Source organism: Gigantopelta aegis, chromosome 6 (genome assembly GCF_016097555.1).
Source record: "Gigantopelta aegis isolate Gae_Host chromosome 6, Gae_host_genome, whole genome shotgun sequence".
NCBI lineage: Eukaryota > Metazoa > Mollusca > Gastropoda > Neomphalida > Peltospiridae > Gigantopelta > Gigantopelta aegis.
This window is the reverse complement of record NC_054704.1, coordinates 41,001,044-41,009,781: the sequence shown is the minus strand read 5'-3', so window position 1 is coordinate 41,009,781 and position 8,738 is coordinate 41,001,044.

The window sequence follows — 8,738 nt, the reverse complement described above, 5'->3', positions numbered from 1 at the left end:
GCTTGCGAACAATTTGATTGGTACCATTGTTTTCCATCGCATCACATTCGTCTAACATTCAACGCAAATACCAGTCTAGCGACTAACTGCGATCACTCGCCCTCCCAAGATTTTTATTTATTTTTAATATAGGCGTCTGAATCTGGCGCCATGGACTCTCCAAGCTGATGTGGGCAGAATATGAATTTCCCCTCCCTCACAGATGAAACACGAATTAATACCCCTCCCTATTGGCATATGATCTCCTGATACACATGAACTTGTATTGGGTATAACGGGAAAGGAAAAACTCGTCATTTGGCATTCGAATGGAGGTAAAGAAAAAGAAGTTGAAAAACAAACATTTTAATATTTGTAAGGGAAATGGGTCCCCCGCCCCGCTTTGATCCGCCTCTGTATAAAGAATGACATGGAGATCTCAGAACCCCCTCTGTGAGAGGATGGAATCGTCAATCCCTCAATGTGGTTATGAGCAGGCTCCCGTTTGTTTGTTTGGTTTGGAGGTTTTCGTTTTTAAGCACATCCTTTCTAAGCCGAGGAACGCCGTGCCTCTCGTATGAATATAACCACACCTCGACTCCACACCAGTTATTGAGGAGTACATGTTCTCTCCTTGACATCTGAAAAGTGCGACTTTTTTAAAAACAGAATTCCATACCATCCCTGGGCCGTACTTGGGGGAGAGTAACAGCTGCACTCCTCAAAATACCAAGAAGTGCCCATTTTGGGGTTTAAAAGTACTCATGTGTCTACCTTTAAAGCCTCCCCTGGACGGAGGAGCCGGCGGAAGTAGACACCTGCGCCCATGACAAGTGTGCGCTACAACAGCTTCCTCTGAATGTGCATGTAAAACCCATTGACCTGACCTGACCTGACCTGACCTTTATGTGTCCAAGTATTTCTGGTTCCCTTTGTACTGTTACTCCACTTATAATAGACTAGGTACAGCATTGCCTCCACCTTCGAGTAAACAAGTTGTCTGCTGTCTGTATCAGACCCGTAGGAACCGGGGAGGGTTAGGGAGGGGCCTGTGCCCCCCACTTGAAGACTAAATAAATAAAGATAAAATGTAAGTTGTGCCCCCTCCATGTTCCACCATGTATCATTAAAATCAATTTGCAATATAGAGGTTTTTATTCAGGGATGTTTTGAAAACAAAACGTGTGACAGCCATGAAGTCAATGAGATAAAGTTTCAAATATTGATTTTTGTTTTTAACTCGATTAATATAATCACCATGAAAACATTGATGCATTATATTTCATATTTGGTGAGTAGGTAGGTTGTATCATTAATGACGGGTGTGATATGGTGTCCACCTTTGCGCGCATAACACTGACAAACATCGTGTCATGTTGACAATCAAGTGACTAAGCTGTTCTTGGGTGATAGTAGCCCGAGTACTCTGACTGTAAGAAAGCTAGACGGACATTTGGACGTCCAGCTCTCTTACAGCCAGAGTACTCGGGCTAGGCTGATAGATACACTGCTACTTCTCCTCAAGGGCAGTCTGGAGCTCATCCAGCATCTGGAGTTAGCAGATCAGGGGCCTCATCACAAAGGTCTCTTAGGCTCTGCTAGACAACAAAGTATCCTCTTTGCAAGTCTTTTAGCACTGCACTGCGAGATCATAAAGTTGCGAGTTTAGTGAATTAGGCCCCAGGTTGACAGGCTGGCGCCAGCTGTGTGTCTTAATACATGTCTGGGAAGCGTACAGTCCAGTACATCCAAACCAATGTGGTTCTAGGTAGTCATTGGCCACTTGATAGTGTGGACGAGCGATATCATTCATGGGAATAAACTATGGACCAATGGTACTTACATAGGAGGACCATAAGATAGAGAATATCTGTCCTGTACCGTATTCCAGCATCGTTTCATCTCAGAACGTACATGGTTGTTCTCACGCCCATGCATATCACCCCAGGCCAGGGTTTCTGCCAGAGGGTAAAACAGGTATGGCGCCATACCCAAAATTGTTTGCATATATATATATAAATTTTAAGTTAACCTTTTGACAAAATTAATTACTCTTATCATTAATGTATGATTTTATTAACCCTAACACTAAACGCAACCCCCATTTTCTTTCTGGGCTAGGACCTCATACCCCTTGTTGACTGTGGTTGCATTCAATTCCATAACGCCATACCCAAAAATATCTTTTTGGCAGAAACACTGCAAGCCATAATATACACCCCACCATATCGGTGACATAGATCCAGCCTATAAAAGCGCTCTCCCAATCGGCTCCATGTCTTTTCCTTCCTACTATCCTAAGCAGAATCCAACTTGTCCATGAAGAATATCGGTCTCCAATCATTGAGAATCAATCCAACATGAAGGTTTCCATATAGCTTAACTTCACTTGAGCTAGACCGAATATTACAAAATAAACATGAAATAAAGCTTTACAGAGACAGACATATTCGGTCTACACTTGAGCGTGATGCCGAGTCAAAGAGATCAACGTGGCAGGTTTCTCGGGTTCACCACAGCCCTGTCCGAAGAAGCAGTGTCATCACTGTTCGTGTCAATAAACGTATGCCAAATACTGACGTAAGTGTTTTCTCATGCTACGTTGCGATTTGCACTTAATATCGTCGAGCCTGAAGCATGAGGAATCGGTCATAAACATCTGTCGTTGACATTTCACAACACCCATGCACCATAATATTATTGCCTACTACCATTGTTTCTGATGTCTGTCCCATAGTTTGCGACACGTTTAAAGTTGTAGCTATGTGTGTTTGTATTGCTCCTGCCTAAAACAAAACGACTCTCATGCCATACTTTCAATGAACAATTGACTCATTTTGTTCTTCCTTGCATTTTAATATCGTTAGGAATATGCAAATCCAAATGTCACCATTAAAACTTTTTCTACAGATATTTGCTGTATATCCGGAAAGGGGGCTCTGTAGAGTAATTAATATACTCGTGCATTACTGATGACTGTGGTAACCAGAGCCCGATTTCACAACACATCGAAATTCTAAGCTTTGCACGTAAACGTAAATCTATGACTAAACCACAAATAATATTACTATTAACAGTACAACTAATATAGTTTGAAGTACACATGTTTTATTTTCTTTTGTCCTTAAAATGCTCCAACTTCCGTAAAGATGTAATTTTTGGGTTATTTTCAATTCATGTTATGCTGGCATATCAAATCTGAACGACAAAATCGTATATCTGCACAAGGCAGAGCCGAAAGGGTATTTTAGCAAAATCATGTTTGATTCCATGAGTCACTGTTAGGTGCCTTGTCTACAGGACTGCCACTCCCAAAAGATACTTTACTGGACAACATACACACACTATATATATAGTCAAACTTCGATCACTCAAAAACTTCGATGGACCTTTTGCGACACACATTCTATCGGGGACCAAACAAGCTGTGAGTAAAAAAACTGATGCAATCTGTATTGTTCAAGTTGACCATGTCTCTACAACTGAAGCGACGGTCTCGACCGAATTGCAATACAAATTAGTAATAACAGACTTCAAAAACTCAAACTTCGAAAACCTCGATCTCTAAAACTAATTTTATGGTCCCACCGTAGATATTTAATAGATATTGCACTCCAAAAACTCGAAGTGGGTGGATTAATCAAGCCATCGTTGCCGGTAATACTTTAAAGAAGGATGAATTGTCAGACAAGCAAAGCGTGGGTGTCACGGCTGGTCTCTGTTGTCGAGGATTCCTGTTAATTACAGAATAACAGTTCGCCGACTAAGTGGAACGAAGGCTGTGTTTGGTTGTCAGTGCCTGTACACTGTACATAGTGGAGGGACTCGTTACTTAATACTTAATTAGAGACACAGCCTGGTTACCGCCGAAGAACAGCAGTATTACTGTAATCATTAATGCCTTTTGTTTTCACTCACAAACAAGTGATTTGTGTTAAACTAATTCGAACGTTTGTATTGTTAATTTTCACATATTTTAATAATTATAAAATATATATAGTATAATATATATATATATATATATATATATATATATATATATATATATATATATGATTCGTTATGGTATCGTATCCTTAGATGTCACCTCCCAAACAAAAATATTTTATTTACTAATGTAGGAGATGATTACCATAAACTGTGTGGGAAAAAATTTTACAAATATGTTGGAAACAGGTATTCAATATACTAGCATTATTCAAAAAGAAAGTGGAACTTAACGAATACGATGTAAGTTCCGAACCACTGTAGTTCAACTCCCTAATCAAAATTGGTAACAAGTGTTTATTACCAGAATTGGAATATAATACGTATAACAAACGTACATGATATGTATGACCCAGATGGCAACTTATTTAAATATGATGGATTTTGTGAATTTTATGGCTTTCATCCACCATTTACTACATTTGAAGGGCTAAAGGTTGCAATATTACATACATGGCCACTTTTATCCACCAAACCACTTTCAGCTGACTTTCTGTTTTGGCCTAAGTATATATATATACCATAATACAAAACAAACAGGGATCAAAACATATATATAACATCTATATAAAGTCATCTTTTTCTCCACCAAAAATATATCTAAATAGGAAAGAGAATTAAATTTTTAACAAGAATACAATTGGTGCAAAAGTATCAACAGCAATGTGTTCAATATATCTAAGGATACCAAATTAAGATGGTTCCAATATAGAATAATCCAAAGAATTCTCCCTACAAATAAGTTTCTCTATAATATTAGAGTGATAAGCAGCCCAAACTGTAGCTTCTGTAATGCACATATTGAAACGTATACGCATTTTTTTTTTTGATTGTGTACACGTCCAAAATTTAATTAAACAAGTCGAGCAATTGATAAAAGAAGCTGTAGACATTATAGTTATCTTCACTCGTATCAGTTTTCTTCTTGGCCTCCCAAAGAACAATATCATAATTGACATTATTGCTCTTTTGACAAAGCAATTTATATATAGTTCAAAATTTCTGAAGAAATCACTAGATATTAAAATATAAAAAATTCATATACATTCTTATTATATATATATTAGAAAAAAATGTATTCCAATAAAATCAAATATAATGATTTTATTAAAAGATGGAGTGTATACCATAAGTTGTTCGAATAAATATCTCTGACGTCATCCACCACTGACAGTATCTAAGTATTTATTACCATATATACATGTATAAGTATAAGACATTTTGAGTGTTTAGTACTGAGTGAGGTTCAATGACGTGTTGGCAAGATGTTTATTGTTTTATTTTATATTAACTAATTTTGATATGTGTATGTATGTATAAAAGCAAAGATGAAATAGTACGTACAAGGTCAAATTAAGTAAGGTATCAGACATAATTTTAATCAGCGATATCGACATGTATATCCCGATTTTTATTGTAATTTATTTTTTTTAAAATGGGGTCAGAAAGCAGCTCGACTAGCCAGCAGAAAACACCTCAGAATAGCCCTAGAAGGGGTACATTTTTCAAAAGGCCCCCAAAACACCCGCCACGGGCTTTCGCGCCTGCGGCGCTTGTGGTTTCGGGCTTTGCCAGAAACCTCGACCCCCCCCCCCCCCCCTGCAAAATTTCCTGCGCACGCCCCTGGTCGTCAGCTCCCGTCCAGTCTGTAATAAAGTATTTACTTCTGAAACAACAGACAAATTAGTAGTAAGCCCAGGACAGCATACTGAAAGTACGTAAACGAGTTATATGACACTCGTAATTACTCCTATTCTCTGATTATGTACACGATATCATCATAAAGATGAAATAGTACGTACAAGGTCAAATTAAGTAAGGTATCAGACATAATTTTAATCAGTGATATATGTAGAATCTAGAATTAATAGGCCTATTGCTCGACATAAAAGAAACATTGACTATTGCAAAGTTAAAGTCATACTTTTTGTCATTACTGGTTATAGTTTCTAGGCAAGTGTTGATTCCAATATGTATAGCTCGTATAAGTTATTATTTTTCTATTTAGTAAATCAATGAAAGACAATCTGTTATTTTATTACCGAATGATATAAGATCATCTTACAATGCGGAAAATAAAGACTTTTAATAGTGTCGACGATAATACCTAATTCCTGTTTATATGTTTTATACTAAAATTAATCGGAGTACTCAGTGGCGGATCAAAAAAATCCATTTAGGGGGGAGGCCTCAATGACATGAGGCAGAATGCCAAGGGAATATTATGGGAGGTTTGGAGAGGGATCGTAAAACAAAATTAAAATTAATATATAATAAAATTATAACTTACAAAATTGGGGGGGGGGGGGGGGGCTAGATCCGCATCTGGTACTCTGTCATTCGAAAGGTAGACGTAATTTGGGGGATTTATAATCGAACGGCAGAGTACACGGGATATCCTCAAATTTGTCTGCTTGGTATACTTTAGTCTTAACTCAGTTTCTATGTTTCAGTCTCAAGGGCCATTATTTATAAGCGTACGAGACGGGTTGACCCCCCACCCCGCATCAGTGCTGGTGCATTTAGGCAAAATGTGCTGTATTTCATCATTCTATTCACAAACGTATACTAGTCAAAACAAGTTAACATGCACATGAACACTGCGTCCGGAGCGGGGTTGCGCTGTCGGTCTGCCAGTGACACGAAGACGCCCTTGCAGCCGTTGGATGACGGAATGACCCACTTGCAGACGTCTCGCCACTTCTCGTATGGGTACGCCATCCTTCAGGCTTGCCAGGGTTCGGCCACAGTCCACTTTACGTCTTGGTGGTATGGTTATCCAACGTCAGATTCCAACGAAATTTATATCCAACCTACTCGATTCAAACATGAAACGTATATATATATAAATATAAAATAAAAATATAAAAATCCTTTTTTTGCAACACACATTCTACCGGCGACCAAACAAGCTGTCAATAAAAGACTGATACACTGCTTAGTCAACGAAAACAGTTTTAAAATGTCAAACAATTTCAGATTTAAAAAACAACCCAACTAAAATTCCATTTGCGACACATATTCTATCGGCAACCAAACAAGCTGTAAGTAAAAGACCGATACACTGCTTAGTCAGCAAAAACAGTTTTGAAAAGTGAAACAATTTCAGATTACAAATAATAAATAATTTTGCGACACCTATTCTATCGGCGACCAAACAAGCTGTGAGTAAAGGACTGTATTGTTCAAGTGGACCATGTTTGTAACTTACATTTTATTATCTGTCACTGCCTTGATATTTTTTACAAAGTAAAAAAAAAAAAAAAGAAATCATACTGGTACTTAAAGGTCCACAGTCATGGCACATTATTAATACACAGTATATAAAACAAATACATAAACATTACAGTATTAAAAATAAAAAACAAAAATATCATCCCAGTTATTAAAAAAGTAACTTTTTGTAAAACGCTTGGGGAAAAAACCCACTGCTCAGTCGATTTGACACACATCAGACATGTGACGTAGCATCAGGCGTTGTGATAGTACTACTACTACTAGTAACAGTAGGTCAACATGCCGACAGCAGAGAATGTTTGGTCGAAAAACAGCTGATACTTAACAGACGCTAGTTTGGACATTTTGGTCTTAACACATTTGTACATCTACTCTAATGGTACCTCGATTGGTAAGGAAGTGGTATATAAGCACGTTAACCTATTTTTTAGTTACCTACCTACCTGTGAAAAGTTCAGTCCCGACTTTTGAAAATGGGATATTAACATTTGACTGTAATAAAAATATGTGTTCAGATCAGAACGCATTTAAAACAACAAGCAAAATAAATAACATTATTTTATTGATTAATATCACATAAAATAGGAATCTGAATTTATTGTCTTAGACAGATCGGTATGATGCAATGCAGGTATGAACACATACAAATAATAGTACGAATCTGTACGATTTATCTTGCTACCTACACCCGTTACTACAGGTGTTGTTCATTTTTTGTTAAGCATTCAAAGAGCCGCGATTATTTCATAACATTTTCTGTGGTGTCCTAATTACTGGGAAATTGCCGTCATTGTTAAAAGGTGACCACTGGCAGACAGTATCGCATGCTGGTGTAGACTGTATAGGGGCAAGATCGCGTGCCGGTGTAGACAGAGCTAATTACTACATGAAAGCTTCTTTTGTTCTTGAATTTGCATCCGAAGTCCGGAATAGACACCATCCGGTGTCGACAGATTTTTTTGTTTCCTAATAAATTAACGGTAACTGTGCCGGTTTACACATAATGCCGGTTTAGATAGATGCTGGTTTGGACAGTGTCCACTGTTTGTGTGTGTGTGTGTGTGTGTGTGTGTGTGTGTTGTGTGTGTGTTGTGTGTGTGTGTATACACACATATACGCACGCACAAAATGTTTGTATTTAATTATGAAATACAAGCCCCATATTTTTTATCGTTCTAGGTTTGGTACCCTCCACTGGCGTAGGCAGGATTTTATATTGGGATGGGGGGGGGGGGGGGAGAGAGAACCCACATGTGTATATATGATTTTATAAAATTTAATATTTAAAAAAAAATGTTTGATGGGGGTGGGGGTGGGTTCTCATAGGCCCCCTCCCTATGCCACTGCAGGGACGGCGCATGGCCTAACACTTTTCAAAGAGGCACTTTTGGGGTTATATTTGTTGTATCTGTGAAAATGTCCTCAATTGAATTTGAAAGAAGAGTCGTACAACTATATTTCGCACTATCGCCCTTGCTCTAGTACCCTCCCCGCCTCCTCCCCATCACCCTTTTGAGCTTTAGTTTAGCTCGTGT